The sequence below is a fragment of the Haemaphysalis longicornis genome, unplaced genomic scaffold (genome assembly GCF_048455015.1).
Source record: "Haemaphysalis longicornis isolate Haplotype H1 unplaced genomic scaffold, Haemaphysalis longicornis Haplotype H1 scaffold_129, whole genome shotgun sequence".
NCBI classification, from domain to species: Eukaryota; Metazoa; Arthropoda; class Arachnida; order Ixodida; family Ixodidae; genus Haemaphysalis; species Haemaphysalis longicornis.
In genome coordinates this window covers 705,261-722,500 of record NW_027526232.1, presented here as the reverse complement: position 1 = coordinate 722,500, position 17,240 = coordinate 705,261, and the positions used below count along the sequence as shown (strand labels likewise).

Genomic DNA, 17,240 nt, shown 5'->3' with positions numbered 1-17,240 from the left:
TGAGTATCAATATTCTCACAGTACTGAAAATGCCCTGTGACGTTCCTCCTGCGCCTTTAACTTTCATAATATTTTCCCCAGAAACGCTAAAATGCATACGTCGCGATTTTTAACGGGAATACTCAACGACGATTTGGCAAGCTTTCAGGATTATGCAATAGTTGCAACAGATGCATCCAGCATGAGGAGCGAGCAGGTGTGGGAATGTTTTAGTCACACCTTAACTGGTCAGTCTCGCTGCGTTTACCTGATTTCACACCGATATTGCAAGCCAAATTTTTAGGGATAGTTCTGGCCTTAAAAACGTACCTCCGCAGCACTTGCACGTAGCAATAATTACTGACTCTTTATCGGTTTGTTCTCCTCTGTCTTCATCCGAAAATTCCGCTATTATTCGTACATTCAACTTCCTTGTGCCTTCCCATTTGCGGGACATCTGCCTCATTTGGGTTCCAGGTCACAAAGGGTTACAGCTCAATGAACAGACTGATTCCTTGGCGCGATCGTCGTTAAATGGCCCTCCAGTTGACCTATGCCCTATTCCCTTCATTGTAGCAAGAGCAAGGTTTCGTACCTACCAACGCTAGCAAGAGTGCAGGAAGGGATCATCACTAATTTTGAAGATTATGTCCATTAAAACATAATTGGAACACCCGTTTTGGAGAATCTCGACAATGCGAGGTCACATTAACTACTTTCAGTTGTCGAGTCCCCCAACTCAACTTTTATGTGCACCGGGCCGGTCTAGCCACCTCCTCCCGATGTGCTGTCTGCGGTGATCAGGAGACTTTAGAGCACTTCCTATTACATTGCCGTGGTTTTTCAATGATGATGCAACGTCATCTTGCCACGCCATTGCAACGAATTGGCCCGCCTATTTCCATGCCCGTACTACTATCTTTTGGGGCCACATCACTGGGATATTGTCACCAAAGGGTGGCTGCAGCCATTCATGCATACGTTTCCGAGACAGGAGCCTTCCCTATTAGCTTTGATTCTTGCATGTAGTTTTTCCGGTCGAAAAAAGCTCAGTTGTTCTACTCAAAAACCCACTTACAACTTTCAACCAATTCCATTTTCTTTCTTTTTGTGTATAAATATCCAGGTGTATAAGTTTCCTGTGTTTTAAGCGGCGCATTAGCCCTTCTCACGCCCGATTCCTGGCCATCCCCCACGCGGGTATGAGCCAAGACACCAGGAACAACAACAGCAACAGAACGTGAAACCTAGCTAGTGGAACACCGATTTAGCCCTGTCCCATCCCCCTTGTGTGCGTGCGTGTGGGTGCGTGGGTGTGTGGCAACACCAGGAGGTGGTTTTCTGCAGTAGATGCAGAATATCATTGGCTATCGAAAACCAAGCATCCACAAATTTTTTTAATAAAGGAACACTGTAAATATCCCTTGTGTACTAATTTCCCGTCTTATATTTGCGCAATGTATTGTTCTTGTTCAACAAAGTTGACAAGTATGAACATATCAACCGGGCTTAGACGTTTACCTTTAGCTGTGAGTATATAAGACTATTGCGCAATATCTACTTTGCTTTGGCCGGAGGCTGAATCGAGTCACAGACAGACAGACAGACAGGCAGACAGAAAGACAAAAATTTCTGGGTTTAAGTAGCCCAAGAAAGACTATCGTCTTTAAAAGCTCAGAGAGCACGATACACGCAGGACCTAAGACAAGCAATAAAATGAACCTATCCCACGCATTGGAGGGAATCCACATACGCGAAGCTTTTATCGTGGCTTACCTGCATTGAAATAAAGTTTTGTGTGGCGCTTTTTATTGTGCTTTTGTGTTAGGCATCGCTACTTAATGTTCAGAACGGTGAGCAGTGGCGAGTGCATTTAGGTTAGAAGACGTAGCGAACAACGTTCAACGTCTTCATTAGCAAGGCAAAGACGCCACCTAAGACGTCCCTGGCGGACCTGCGGGCACTGTACCGAGAGATCACCGTCATCGTTTGTAGAATTCCGAAATGCCCTACCGCAACTGGCTTTGCGGGCCCCGAAGGTGCAATAAGGGCCCTTGAGCTTTTCCTGCAAGACGAAATCTAGCAGAGCGTTGGGAAAAAGCCAGCCCCAGCTTCTTCGTGAAAACCGGAAGAATCAAAGAAAGCTTCACTCTAAAATGATTTTTGTTTTGCTTAAGCAAGATTTCCAATCCATGCGTATGAATAAACTCGGTCGGAGAAAGTTTTACCAGTTTTATAGATTTAATAGCGCGGTATACTATTCGGTCATAAGGAAACAATACGTTATTAGATTACACGCGATTGACCCCACATACTGCTCCGTCAGCCGTCTTCTTGGTCTCAGAGCATGCACTTTTACCCACAAGAACTAGAAACGCTCCACCCAGCAAGTTTCTCACCAGGGCCTACCCCTACGCTCCTCATGAGCGGTGGGACGGCATGTGAATGCGCTGGCTGAGAAAGGAACGAAGCCTTCGGCAATAAAAAGGCCTCCATCCGCCAGGCCACCTGAACATTTATGGTTCTTGTGTGAATATTTACTCCTTCGACGCTTGGTTTTTGACATGAGTCTATAACAAGGTGGCGCAATTTAACGCTGAAACGTCACTACAGCACGAAGAATGCCTCACGTGATGCGCCAATGCATGCCTCAGAAGTGGATTTATTTCTCAAAATACATTTCGAAGAGAAGGATCAGACAGTTGCCCCAAAATAAAGCGAGCATTTCAGAAGCGCGAAAAAAACACTATTGCGCAAACAAAATCTATTTTCACACAATATTCTTTGCATCAATAAACCTACAAGCAGTGCTCATTGCGTCAATAATGTTCTCAGCACCGAAATCACCTTCGCACATGTTTGCCAACACCCGAAGAGAACCGAGCGCGTAGGGGTTTTCAGACAGACTAAAACAACGGTTGTTGAAGTTTTCTACAATGTGTTCGAAGCATGCAAAGTTGTTCAAAGGTTGATTCTTCGCCAGGAGCGCCTTGGTAATTTCTTCGTTGCTTTTGGAGATTATTGTGGCTATCTCATGAACTTTGTTATCAAGATAAGTCCGCTTTCTATGGATTGCTCTCAGCTTGTAGAAAATAGGGAGCACGGCTTCGGGGCTGGAAGCCCTTTGCAGCTCGTGTCGCACAATCTGGATGGGTACGTCCCTGCTATTGACCGGATGACAGAGTCTCTCTGGAACCACAATTGGCTTTGTATCATGGGCTCCCTGAAATTCGCTTAGAAAGAGCGCCCCCATCCGCCAATTTCCATATTCCATCACGTTGCTGTTGGTTGTCTTCTGCTTACGAAGTTGAACTGGTCGCTAAGGGTTTTCTTGCGGAGGTCTACTCTGTCGGAGTATTCCATCCACCTCACGCTGTAGGCGTCACCGAGATACGTTTTGCGGAACGAATCTGGATAGCAGGAATACGATGGCTCGTAAGGACCGGCCGAGGTTGTAGCGTAGACGTTCTTATTGTCGATGAGAATGCTTTGAAACATAGAACCTGAATAGTCGGCGTCAACGTAGATGACCATTTTGGAAAACATCTTTTTCATTTCCATTTCATAAATGATGCGGGCAAAGTTCCTGGCGTGAAGTTGTCCGTCCGGGAATGAAAGTACACCAAAACCCCCAAGGCCGACGAAGTTGACGAACACGTGGTCATTGGGTCCACTGGCGATTACTTTCCCGCTGCCACCACTGACGATGTTTCCCTGTAGGATGTCAAGGAAGTTCTGCGGCGTTACCAGTTCTCTGGTGTAGTCCAAGCGCACTCCATGATATACGTCAGTTCCGTTAGGGTAGTTAACGATGATACCAGGGGTTGGGTTTGCATTGTTGGAAGCGATGTCGTCGTACATCATAACTACGATGTTCTGTTCAAGGACGCCGTGGTTACGGAGGACGTGATATGCATGACATATATCTGCCTGGTGCCTGTAGTTCTCGTAACCCTTCGATCCAGCGACTAGGAGAGCCCACAGGTTTGATTGAACTATTGAAGCATCATTGCTACTTGCGAACTTTTCTGCCGACGCGGCAACAGCGACAATGGCGATCAGGAGCACTGTTGCGAAAGGTGACTCTTCCACAGACATCGTGATTCGGTTGTGCGCTGTGAAGCTTCGTAGGAACTTTTAAATACTATGTGTTTGCTATCAGGTACAGGATACAAGAGAGAACGGGGTGGGGCCTTTCTTTGCGCCCGATAGCACGCACACGTTCTAGACGGTAGGAAAAGACCACGATGACAATGGGTTCACGTGTTCATTGTCGATACTATTGTTCGAAGCCGTGGGGTGTGCAGAAAACATATTTCACATCATTGCGACATGGCATCACAAATATTACTGAGGAGAGGCGATGACGCCCCTTTTGTAAAGCCGCTATGCAAAATTCGGAATTTTACGACGAACATTACACATTATCATTCCCGTCTGCTGCGCCACATCTTCACTGTTCTTTCCGGTCAGACACCGCCTGAGTGGTGATGCCAATGCCATGAGATTGATTGATTGATTGATTGATTGTAGGGTTTAACGCACCGACGGAACGCAGGCGATGAGGCATGCCGTAGTGGAGTGCTCCGGATTAATTTTGACCACCTGGGGATCTTTAACGTGCGCCGAAATCTCATACACAGGGGCGTTTTTGCTTTTCGCCTCCATCAGAAAAGCAGCCGCCGCGGCCGGGAATCGAACCCGCAACCTCGTGCTCAGCAGCGCAACGCCTTAGCCACTGAGCCACCACGGCGGGTTGCCATGAGATTCCACAAACCCGAAAGCATTTCACGGAAATGAGTTGAAGCAACAATAGAAAGACGCTTCATCAAGATTCCTGGAGGCGAGTCCCCGTAATAAATTACATTTCTTCTCACGCAGTCTTTCCAATGAATGGGAAATACTAGAAAACCGTCCTGGGTATTCCTCGCTCTATGATTTCCTGGTTCTTACAGTCTGAAAATATTTACCATTGCATCTGATATAAAAATATAACAACGTATAACCTAGGAATTGTAGATATCAATGCTCGTTGTGTAGAGAAGAAACGATGCAGCGCTTTTTAGTCATTGTATAGTGGCTCTAAACGGATTATAATCACTACCTAAATCACCGACCAGCCTTAAATGCTTTTCCAGAACACGTAAAATATATGCACTGTTTCACATATATCCAAGGTTACGGTACTATGACCATATGCCCTAGGAGGAATGTCCCGCTTTTGCGCTCATGTGCCACATTCAAGCATGACAGCAAGCAGTAAGTGGGCCAGCTACCGAATATTTGCGCACTTTGCAGTTATGCGGGTATTTCAAAGAATAGCACAAGGCTACTTACACAAAGCTGGAGATGCCGCTTATGTGTAACCGAGGGTAATTTATAAGCAATAATGTACGGTGGGTTTGATTTTCTTAACTGAAAAAAGCAGGCGAAATTTATTTGGCTTCGTTCAAAAATTTAAATGTTTGCGGGCCTCGCGATGTAAAGTTGGGATGCAAGCATTGTTCGCCAGAACAGGATTTGGAAGCCCAGGCGTAGTATTCTGCCATATATACGCCACATCGAGACAAACATTGTCTCACCCTGGACCTGAAAACGCAGCCGATAGAAAAACCGAAATGACAATTGAGCCTTGGTTTTTTGCGTAGAACTGTCCTGCAGCAAATCGAGCTGTTTTATTTGTATTAGTAAATACACGCACGTTTGGCGTTGTATATATCATCTATTGCCCGAAATTACGGCTATAAATTTGAAGATAAGCAAACACACCAAAATTAACACACTCCTAGACCTAAAGTTGGTCATCTACTAGCCGATGTTTTTCCCGCGCTAGCGGAATGCAGCTAACACTTTGGCAATTTTTATTTTGCTCGTGAAATTCACAAAGAAATCACGCAATTGCGGAGAAGAACATCCCCGCAGAACAGCTGTAGCCGACGTTTTCCCACCGCAAAAGGAATTTTGCGAAATTTCTTTGCCTTGTCATTCCGGCACCATAGAGAACGTGTATAAACGCTGAAACAGGTGAGCTCCGCAGATACACATACCTAATCGTTTCCAATTTACCCGTATATTTTTAATATTTGTGCTAGGTAATATTTTTCCTAATTATTGTTAGAAAAAGCTACACAATTGTTAAAACCGCCGGGAATCAACCCCTACAACCTGCAGCGGCCGACCATTGGTCCACTCTTAGCCTACGCGCGCTACGTTTTAGAGGAAGTGCCTGGGTTTTACCCACATGGAACAGGAATGTTTTCATTATAAGCCAAGCTGTACCAATACCGTTGGTCAGTTGCGCCGTCGCGCTGGAATCGCATGTGCGCATCACATCACTGGCTGGGCCGAGCTCTGCAGGGGTCGCGTTCGCCGCTGAACCACCGCTGCTGGCTTCGCGCATGCGCTCTCCGCAGCTGGTTTGTGCCTGACGACGTGACTCCACGGGTGAATGTCAGGCTGGTCATGAATTAGAGCGATCCCGGCCTGTCTTGTCCACGCTTTGCGCGGTAGCCGGAGGCTTCAAGCCGTCGTCGGTAAGCGGCGTCAGACCACACCGCTGATGTCGCCCGGCGAGACGTTGTGGTCACAAAACGCCGGATGAGGGACAACAACCGTGGACAAACGCAGACTTTTGATGAAAAGGATAATAATTACAGATAAATCAATGGTTATCCAAGTGAAACCAAGGGTTGGCCAGAATAAGCCAAGCGCTCGCTTTGCATATCCAGGGTTTGCTTAGCTAAACCGCAGCCATTTTTTTTTTCATTTACTTGTTGCACCACAGAGGTAAAATGATATAGAACGCGCGTATATGAGCACCTACATATAGAAATGATGTTACGGTTTGAGATTTATAGACGTTAACTGTATCCATTTGGCTAGCACATCAGGATACGAGTTTTGTAATGGGTGCGGCCAGAAGACAGTTTTACTAGTTTAAACTGGTATACTGCATAGTAAAAGCTTCGCGTTTTGTTTCGTGCATCTGTTTCACATCGTGCCGTTCTTCATTTAGGTGTTCTTATATTAGCGAATACCTGAGTTGCATAGTTGTCAAAGGGAGTAACAGAGGGCCAAAGAATGCGTCTGCTAAATAGCAAAGATCGGAAAAACATGAAACAGGTTGAACGTAAGTGCAAGGAAAAATCTGTAGTTGGTGAAACACCAAAGGCGGTTTCGAAAATCATCACCCCTTTCTGTATCATATGGACTCTAAGCTCAGAATGAGGCTTCCAGAGTGAATCCCAAGTCGATTTCAGACGCTCTACCAATGGCTGCGCCTCAACGCAGAACTTAAGAACTCCTACCGACATCGCCTCGGTCAAACCACAAACCCTTACTGGGATAGCTGTGGTTTGCCAGAAACTGTTGAGCACATTTTATTAGAGTGTCCGGCGTACAACCAGGAAAGGAACCACCTCGACAAGAAGATCGAGAGCCTCAATGACAAACTTTTATTATTGAAAGCTCTTCTTTGACCATGGTCATCTCCATCATCCCAGCGAAAAGTGTTAGATGCAGTGTTTGATTATTTACACGACATCGGCGTCGCAGGAAAATTGTAGAATTATGCGTTGTCATCCTGTGAGACGACCTGGACTTTTACGTGATCTACGGAACACTCCATGTTGCATTAATTCTTACCTCTGTCTTTTTCTCTTTTCTTTCGCCCTGCTTCCTTTACGGCGTTTATTCCCTTCACTTCATCCCCGTAGAGTATCATGTAGGCGAATACATGCCTGGAGACCTCTCTGCTTCCTTCTAATAAAGAGCTGTCTAACTCTCTCTCTCTCTCTGTTTCCATCTGGTTGGTTTTCCTGCAGAGGGTTTTGTGGGTGTGCACGGTCGCCATCACCGACCGAGAAAAAGCTTTGCATTAAAATGACGCGTCCATTTTTGAGCAGCCGAGAGAACAAGGTGAACTTTGGATGGCTCCGTGAGTATGGCACAAGACCTTCGTTCCGAAAACATAGAAGACAGACACTTCCCGTGCAATGCAACTCGTTATTAATACGTACTGTCGTGCAACGCCCTACCTCTGTACCGACTTAAAAGACAGAAACCACTTTTATTTACAAAAATGTTGTGCACAATTCAGCAAAAACGGATATTCTACATTGAAAAACACGGGTTTGGGAGAAAACACGTGTATTTCTAGGGCCGGAATCAAAAGAGTTTCTTCTCAGCCACAGCAGCGAAGTTTTTTAACAGTTGCAAAAAAGAATAGAAGTGGTGCTAGATTACATTGAGTGCGCACCGGAAATAATGTGTACCCACAAGGGAGCAGAATCTACACGATGGCACACCCCAACTCCGCAGACAACGTATAAACGAAACAACACATTTCACATGCCAGCTATAGCTAACCAAAAAAAAAAAAATTAGCCCCGTATTTCTGTTTTTCGTTGCAAATGCTGAGAAACGACTATCGTCTTTCGTCGACATTTGCCAATAAATGCCTTCTTTCACTTCCCCTCTAACCTCTCATGATGTACCTCGTTCGTCGCGTCGCTCCCAAGGTAAACTCTCTAGAGGTTTACTCAATTTAACTTTACCGCGTTCCCCTGCTCCAGGCCGGTTGCCTCGATAGCGGCGCTACGGTACAGCGGAGGGGCGCGTGAATCGAGGCACCCTAGTGGAACTTTTATAAAGCCCCGTTACCCTACTCCACGTGCGTTCCAAAAGAAACGTGGAATCTATCTAGTGGAACATCTCCTAACTGTTGCCATTTGATTTCTGAAAATGACGCCAGCTGTAGTCGCGCGGGTGACAGCAGGCGACCGAGTAAATGCAGTGGATGTAGTAATTCGGAAAGCGAGCATGCATGATTTTTTTATAAACGAACCCTGTGTATATATATATATATATATATATATATATATATATATATATATATATATATATATATATATATATATATATATATATATATATATATATATATATATATATATATATAGCAGAACAGAGAGATACGGGACGAGGGACTAGGTAAAGATACATATCAAGGTTGCAGTCGTCATTGCCAGTGCTATTCGGCTTTTTTTCGAAATATTTAATAGGGCCGAATGACGTGTGCTTGTCACATTTCTTTTGATTCATTGATAAATAAGCGAAAATATAAGTCGAGAAAAAATCGGCGGCGGATTTTTTCTCTACTTATATTTTCGCTTATTTATCAATGAATCAAAAGAAACGTGACAAGCACACGTCATTCGGCCCTATTAAATATTTCGAAAAAAAGCCGAATAGCACTGGCAATGACGACTGCAACCTTGATATATATATATATATATATATATATATATATATATATATATGTATATATATATATATATTGATATATTGCAAAGGGGTTTATTGGAAGGAAGACAGAGTCCGCTGCACAGGGATCAAGAGGCAAAACCGTCCGAGGTGAACCAGCCAGAGGATTCGACTCGAGCCGCGCGATCAGGCACCGGTGATGACAGCCGTTGATCCATGGTACATGCTCATTCGGGGATTGACCGGTGGGTGAAGAGGGATTGGACGGCGAGAGCACTTCAAGCAATCTCCATTACAATTGCCCCCGGTGAAGCAGGAGCCATCCTGGCGACTTACGGTGATGAAACGACTGCGGGGTCGTAGTAGGGCTTCAAGCGACTGACGTGGACGGTTTCGCTGCCACGACAGCGAAGGTCTGTAGAGGGCGTCAGTGGTTCTACTGTGTAGTTCACGGGAGAAGTACACTTGAGGACACGGTAGGGGCCATGATATTTCGAAAGCAGTTTGGAGGATAGACCCGGTGTTGTAGCGGGGACCCACAGCCACACAAGGTCGCCAGCACAAAAGGAAGATGAGGCGTGGTCGTTGTCGTTAAGATGCTTCTGGCGACCCTGGTCATTTGTTGTCAGTGAGCGGGCGAGCTGGCGGCACTCTTCGGCTTGTCGGGTTATGTCCGAAATAGGGTGGCACTCAGACGAATGGGGGCTGTACGGTAGTATTGTATCCATTGTGCAAGACGCTCGCGTCCATAGAGGAGAAAAAATGGTGAAAAGCTAGTAGTGGTCTGTGCGGCGGTGTTGTAAGCAAACGTTACAAAAGGTAGCACCACATCCCAATTTGAATGATCACGAGCGGCGTACATGGTGAGCATGTCTCCCAGTGTGCGGTTGAATCTCTCGGTCAGGCCGTTCGTCTGTGGGTGGTATGCGGACGTAGTGCGGTGAACAATTCTGCACTGAGCGAGGAGGGATTCAACAACCTCAGAGAGAAATACGCGCCCTCTGTCGCTGAGTAATTCGCGGGGTGCACCATGCCGCAAGACAAGGGACCGCAAGACGAACCCAGCAACATCACGCGCCGTAGCGGCTGGCAGCGCTGCGGTTTCGGCGTAGCGGGTTAGGTAGTCGACCGCAACAATAATCCATCGGTTGCCGGAAGGAGTACATGGCAAGGGGCCGTACAGGTCGATGCCGACACGATCGTAAGGACGATGGGGACATGACAAAGGCTGCAGAGGGCCGGCTGGTTGCGGTGCAGGCGTCTTGCGGCGCTGACAGTCAGTGCAAGCACGAATGTATTTGCGCACGAAGCTGTACATTCCACGCCAATAGTATCGTTGTACGGAGGCGGGTGTACGTTTTAAGAAGGCCAGCGTGAGCGGTTTGGGGATCAGCATGGTAAGCAGCGCATACATCCGCACGTAAACTGCGCGGAATCACAAGAAGCCACTTCCAACCATCGGGCATATAATTGCGGCGATAGAGAAGGTGGTCATCCCGTATGGCGAAGTGGGCGGCTTGGCGTCGAAGAGCCCTGGGCCGCGTAGAAGTCGGTGCAGTGGAGAGAAACTCGATGATCTTCGCAATCCATGGATCACTGCGCTGCCGGGAAGCTATGTCGGTGAAGGTCAATGACGCTACAAGCGTATCGGTTCCCGCAAGACGTTCCGGGTTACCAGGCAGCGGAGAGCGAGACAGTGCATCCGCATCAGAGTGCTTACGGCCGGATCTATAAACAACTCGAATATCATACTCCTGCAGGCGGAGCGCCCAACGAGCAAGACGTCCCATAGGGTCTTTGAGGGACGACAGCCAGCACAGCGAGTGATGGTCGGTTACCACGTCAAAAGGGTGGCCGTAGAGATAGGGTCGAAATTTGGAAAGAGCCCAGACGATGGCAAGGCATTCTTTCTCGGTAACCGAATAGTTTTGTTCAGCTTTTGTAAGAGTCCGGCTAGCGTACGCGACGACGTACTCTTCGTAGTTAGGCTTGCGTTGAGCGAGCACCGCACCGAGTCCTGCGCCGCTGGCATCAGTATGGACTTCAGTAGGGGCGTTCGGATCGTAGTGCCGCAGTATGGGTGGCGAAATCAACAGACGCCGCAAGGTTGTAAACATTTGATCGCACTCCTTGGACCACAAGGACAGGCCATTGTCACCACTGAGGAGCTTGGTCAGTGGCGCAATGATAGACGCAAAATTTCGTACAAAGCGCCGAAAGTACGAGCACAGCCCAATGAAGCTGCGGAGGGCTTTCATTGACGTCGGTTTGGGAAAGTCGGCGACAGCACGGAGCTTTGCGGGATCTGGTAGGATGCCATCCTTTGACACGACATGGCCGAGAATAGTCAATGTGCGAGCACCAAAGCGACACTTTTTAAGGTTCAGTTGGAGCCCTGCAGCAGTTAGGCATGTCAATATTTGGTGCAGACGGGTCAGTTGAGTCTGGAAATCCGAAGAAAACACGACGACATCGTCTAGGTAAAAGAGACATGTCCACCATTTAAGACCACGCAAGATGTTATCCATCATTCTTTCGAACGTGGCGGGCGCGTTGCACAGGCCAAACGGCATTACGTTAAACTCATATAGGCCGTCTGGCGTGACAAAAGCTGTTTTTGGTCGATCAGACTCAGCAACCGGGACCTGCCAATAACCGGAGCGCAAATCAAGGCTGGAGAAGTATTCAGCACCGTGCAAACAATCAAGGGCATCATCTATTCGAGGCAGGGGATAAACGTCTTTCCGGGTGATCTTGTTAAGGCGGCGATAGTCAACACAGAATCTGAGGGACCCATCTTTTTTCGTTACTAGGACCACAGGCGACGACCAGGGGCTTTGAGAAGGTCGGATGACGCCACGTCGGAGCATATCATCAACATCCTCACTAATCACGCCACGTTCCGATGCCGACACCCTATATGGTCGCTGTCGCAACGGCATGTGGGTACCTGTGTCAATGTGATGGGCGACCGTGGATGTTCTGCCCAAAGGAGCTTGCTTGCAGTCAAAGGAAGACTGAAACTTCCTAAGAAGAGCCAGAAGGTCTTTGCGTTGCGGGGGGTCTAAATCGGAAGCGATGGACTTCTGGAAGATGTCGTCAGAGGTGGGCGTATCGGTGGGACCAATCGCGTTCAGCGAATGTAGCTGCTGTGAAGGTGCGTTGTCGGAAACGTCGAGGCTGAAAACGGATTCGACAGGTTCAATATTGCCGACAATTTCCCCACGAAGCAAGCTGAAAGGGCGGGTCGTCTGGTTGCAAACAAACATCGCTGTGCGGCCAGATAGGAGTGTCAGCACAGCAAACGGAAGCGGCGAACCTTTGCGAGCAACGAAAACGTTTGATGGCGTAAATAAAACAGGTCCGTCCGCCAGAGTACTGCCGGAAAGGGCGACGAGAACTGAGCTTTGCGGCGGGATATCCACGTCTTCGTCTACGGCCAGCTTTTCTCCGTTAGTAGAGGAATCGTTCGGGGTCGGAGCGTCATTTTCCGAACAGAATTCCACTTCGTCGCGGGCGCAGTCAATTACGGCGTTCTCGTTCGACAAAAAGTCCCACCCAAGAATAACGTCGTGTGAGCACATGGGCAAGACATCGAACTCAATCGTGTAGAGATTATTTTGATTCGTCTTCATCGGCTGGTCACGGGCTGGGGTCACGGGGCGGGGGACGTGGTCGAATGCTCGTCGCAGTGGGCTGGGGCTGCCCGACACGGCCGACGTTTCCTCGACGATTCCGCCCGGGCCGAGACGATGCGATGTGGAGGCCAGGATGGGGATGACACCGCACACTCCACCAAAATGTTACGTGGCGGCAGGACACAGATGAGACGAACGATGCGACGGAGTGAAGCGATCTATTCACATTATGTACAGTGCGGCCATGACAGAGCTCGCGCAAGGTTCGCGTGAGGCACTTCGTCGTCGTCGTCGTCATCGTCGTTAGTTCAAGGAGCTGTCAGGCATTGTCCACCTTAGTCCCGTAACATCAAACATGTTACGTGGCGCTAGGACGGATGACATGAACCATGGTCGATGCTGAAGAGATCTATTTACAGAAAGAGATGCAAGCTATTTACAATTCGGCCATCACATCACGAGCGATAACCCCACGCCACCCGTCTTCGTCTTCGTCGGTGTAAGATGCCCATCGCACTAGGCTGCACAGTCCACTTCCTCGTATTCTCGTTACATATCCCCCCGCCGTCCAAAACGACCGTTCCAGTCGAGGTCACAGTCAATGAACCCGTGCGGTGAAGATGAAATGAATATAAACAGTGAAGTCCTTGCCGCCACTGCACACGCTGCTCGGTTCATGAAGATGGGCCCCAGAACAGCGATGCCGCCGACGCCACGAAGAAACCTCAAGCTCTTGGAATCGCGCCGGAGAACTAGGCAGGGGAATGTCGTCGGCTTCTGGTCTGGGCGCGGCTAGTCAGGTCGGCTGGTCTCGTCGGATCACGGGCAGGGGACACCGGGCTGGGGAATGCGCAGGCCAATGGCTCACCGGGGCTGGGGCGGACCGACGCGATCCTTGATCCTTGAGGTGGTCGCTTCAGAAACCGAGACGGGCGTAGCTGGAGGTGTACGAAGGGGATCAGAACCGCAACCTCCACCAAAACATGTTACGTGGCGGTAGGACGGATGACATGAACCATGGTCGATGCTGAAGAGATCTATTTACAGAAAGAGATGCAAGCTATTTACAATTCGGCCATCACATCACGAGCGATAACCCCACGCCAACCGTCTTCGCCTTCGTCGGTGTAAGATGCCCATCGCACTAGGCTGCACAGTCCACTTCCTTGTATTCTCGTTACAATATATATATATATATATATATATATATATATATATATATATCTTATATGTATTGATTAGCTGCCTCATACTTGCCTAATGTTGTGTTCTTGTTCAACAATGTTGACAAGTATGAATATTGCCACCGGATGTAAACGTTTACATTCAGCCGTGGGTATATAAAACACTTTCTTTTGGTCGGTGTCACCGTTTTACTTCAACATGTCTCTCGACCATACGGGTTTCCATCAAACCCTCGACTTATTAGCCATATATTTAGAAGAGAGTGAAGTTCCCTGTGAGCGCATGAGCGCAGCGTTCTGAGGAGGTGAAACGTTATCCCCGATATTATTTCGAGGTCAAATCAATAGTATATTTATAAACAAGATTTAGAACAGCCAACCATATGATATATTAGAGTATATTTGGACCTCTTGAGATTACCAGTTCTCACCACATTGATCGGTGAATACAGAAAAGCCAACAAAAAATTATTCAGAAGCTGTTTTCCGGAAGAATTGTCATAGGGTTGGAGACACAGATACAACAAACACTGGATTTAAGCAGGCGTGCTCGCTTTGCCCGCTTGAGCCTACGTAACTAAACATTATCCCATTAGTTCACTACGTATTCACTACGTATTAGTTCACTACGTATGAGAGCAGCAGCTGTGGGCTCTCCCCGTGTTGAACGTAGCTGTTGTCCTGGAATGTTTGCCTTCTACTGGCCGTCACAGCAAGAGTCAGCAACACGGACTGGAGGTTACTATTGAAGCTTGAAAGATAAGTAGAAAAGTTAAGTAGCTATGACTATTCTACAACTGTCATCCCGCATACGATTCTGCAACACGACAAAAACGTGCTGTCATACACGTCACCCTCCCCCGTCCCGTGCATATATATATATATATATATATATATATATATATAAGCAGTAAAAGAATCTTCTCGAGGAGCCAGAAGAAATATTGGAGCAAAAGATTGACTCACGATTGAAAACTAAAACAGTGGCTTACTGACGTTTCGACCAAAGGACCAGTCTTCATCTGAGTAACATACAACATAGGAGCACGCACGCTTATACAGGCACAGAAGGTGTGCTACAGTGCACCCTTGTTGAGAACATAAATTGGCGGGTTGGGGCGAGGAAACAGGGAAAGGGAGGGCAATATATACACGCGCGTAAAAACTTTCGGAACGTTATGCTCCTCAAGTAAAAACTCAACCCAACAACAGGAGGCTTTTCCGACTTCGTGCTTTTTAAAGATTTCTAAAATTTTGCCCACCCCATGAGGTTAAAGGAATACCTTCACGGCTGCTAAAAATGTAGTGGCACTGCTAAATTGGTTCCAAGCTCTCAACACTGGACCCTCCCCAGCAGGACGAAAGCTTAGATATGTATACCAAAGCTGTGCAACAAGACATCACTGAAGCTTACAAAAAGCAGTCGACCTTCCGCCATAAAATCTCCATAAGCAATTAAAAAGCATTAGAGACCCTATCTCACAGCACTGATATTGTAATTAAACCAGCTGACAAAGGTGGTGCATTAGCAAAACTGAACCAGCAGGACAACGTTAAATAAGCATTGAGGCAGCTATCAGGCTCGTCATTCTACAAACCGCTCCAAGATGATCCTACAGCCGAGTTTACAGAAACAGTTGCAGAAAATTTTACCCAATTGGCGAATAATGGAGTAATGGAAGAAAGAACAGCCCATTCACTTGTTCCGCAGATTCCTGTAGGCGGCAGGTTTTGCTTGCTGCCAAAAATCTACAAAAAAGAGAATCCCAGCCGCCCAATCGTCGCTGGGATAGGCACCGTCACGAACACCTTTCGCGGTACGTGGACTTGATAATTAGCATCATACCGCCTAGCTTTTCTTCCTACATTAAAGATACCAACCAATTTCTTTCGGACATTTTAGATTTTGATATTCACAACAACTCCCTCCTGGTTGCAATGGATGTTGCGTCACTCTTCACAAATATTCCGCACGCCGATGGCATTCGAGCAGTACTTCACGCCTACCGTGAAGCAACCTTCGACAAACTTGTTTATAGCTCTACACTAGGCACTCTTCTTCAGCTTTCTTCTAGAGCTTAACAATTTTCAGTTTGATGGAAAACACTGCGTCCAAATCAGTGGCACATCTATGGGAACACGCCTAGGGCCGAACTATGGCACTATATTTATGGGCGTCCTAGAGGGAGAATTTCTGAATAGCCAGAGATAAAAGCCACTCTATTATAAACGTTTCATTGAGTACGCGTTCCTGATTTGGGCCCACGGACGGACGAACCTACTAGCCTTCAGAGACGCGGTTAACTCTGCGTATGCCTCCATTTCTTTTTCTTTCCAATGCTCCCTGTCAACTGTTCATTTTCTTGACGTAAACTTCACTGTTTCAGATACCCAACTGATCAATAAACTATACCAAAAACCGACCGACAAGCAACAGAAGCTACATTTTCAAAGCAGTCACGTCAAACACCTCAAAACAGGAATTCCCTATAGCCAAGCTAATCGTTTTCGTCGAATTTGCTCAAAAGAAGAGGACTTCAATAATAATTGTGAGGAGCTACGCAGTGCACTTTCGAAACAAAAATACCCCGTTAAAATATTTGACAACGCCGTACACCGAGCACGAAACCTGAAGCGCTCAGACCTTCTAAGAGGCACCAAAACCCCTCACGGCACCCCCTCAAACGCCCTTAGTCTTAACACGCTACGCATCTGTTCCCAAAGTTTTGTCTATATTAAAAAACGCTATACCCTTCTAGAGCCCATAACTAGAACCCACGACCTCAAGAGTACACGGCTGGTCATTGGCAGAGCGTAGTGGTCATCGCAAAAAAATACAAAAACAAAAATACCTTTACATAAATACCCCAGAATGTGGAGGAGAAACTAGCCCCGCCGGTAGCGTAGTTATCATCGCACCAGACGCGTATTCTGGAAGTCGTGGGTTCGAATACCACCCGGCGGGCATTTTTTCTCCACTTTCTTTCTGTCTCCCAAATTCTTTATCTGTTTCAATGACCTACCACATTCTACCCTTTGCTTTCCGAGGTTTTCTGGACTGCCAACCCTTTTTTCTGTGGGGGTAAATGCCAGCCTAGTAGACGATCTCACGCGACAGGTGGCTAAGAACTTATTTATACTACTATAATTTGCGCGTTCTAGCGTGACTTGCGAA

At 47.1% G+C, this 17,240-nt stretch overlaps 1 pseudogene; it reads right to left on the bottom strand.

The window, feature by feature from the left end:
- Positions 1-3,113: 3,113 nt before the first annotated feature.
- On the bottom strand, positions 3,114-4,108 carry LOC144163653 (legumain pseudogene; annotated as a pseudogene).
- Between the last annotated feature and the right edge of the window lie 13,132 nt (positions 4,109-17,240).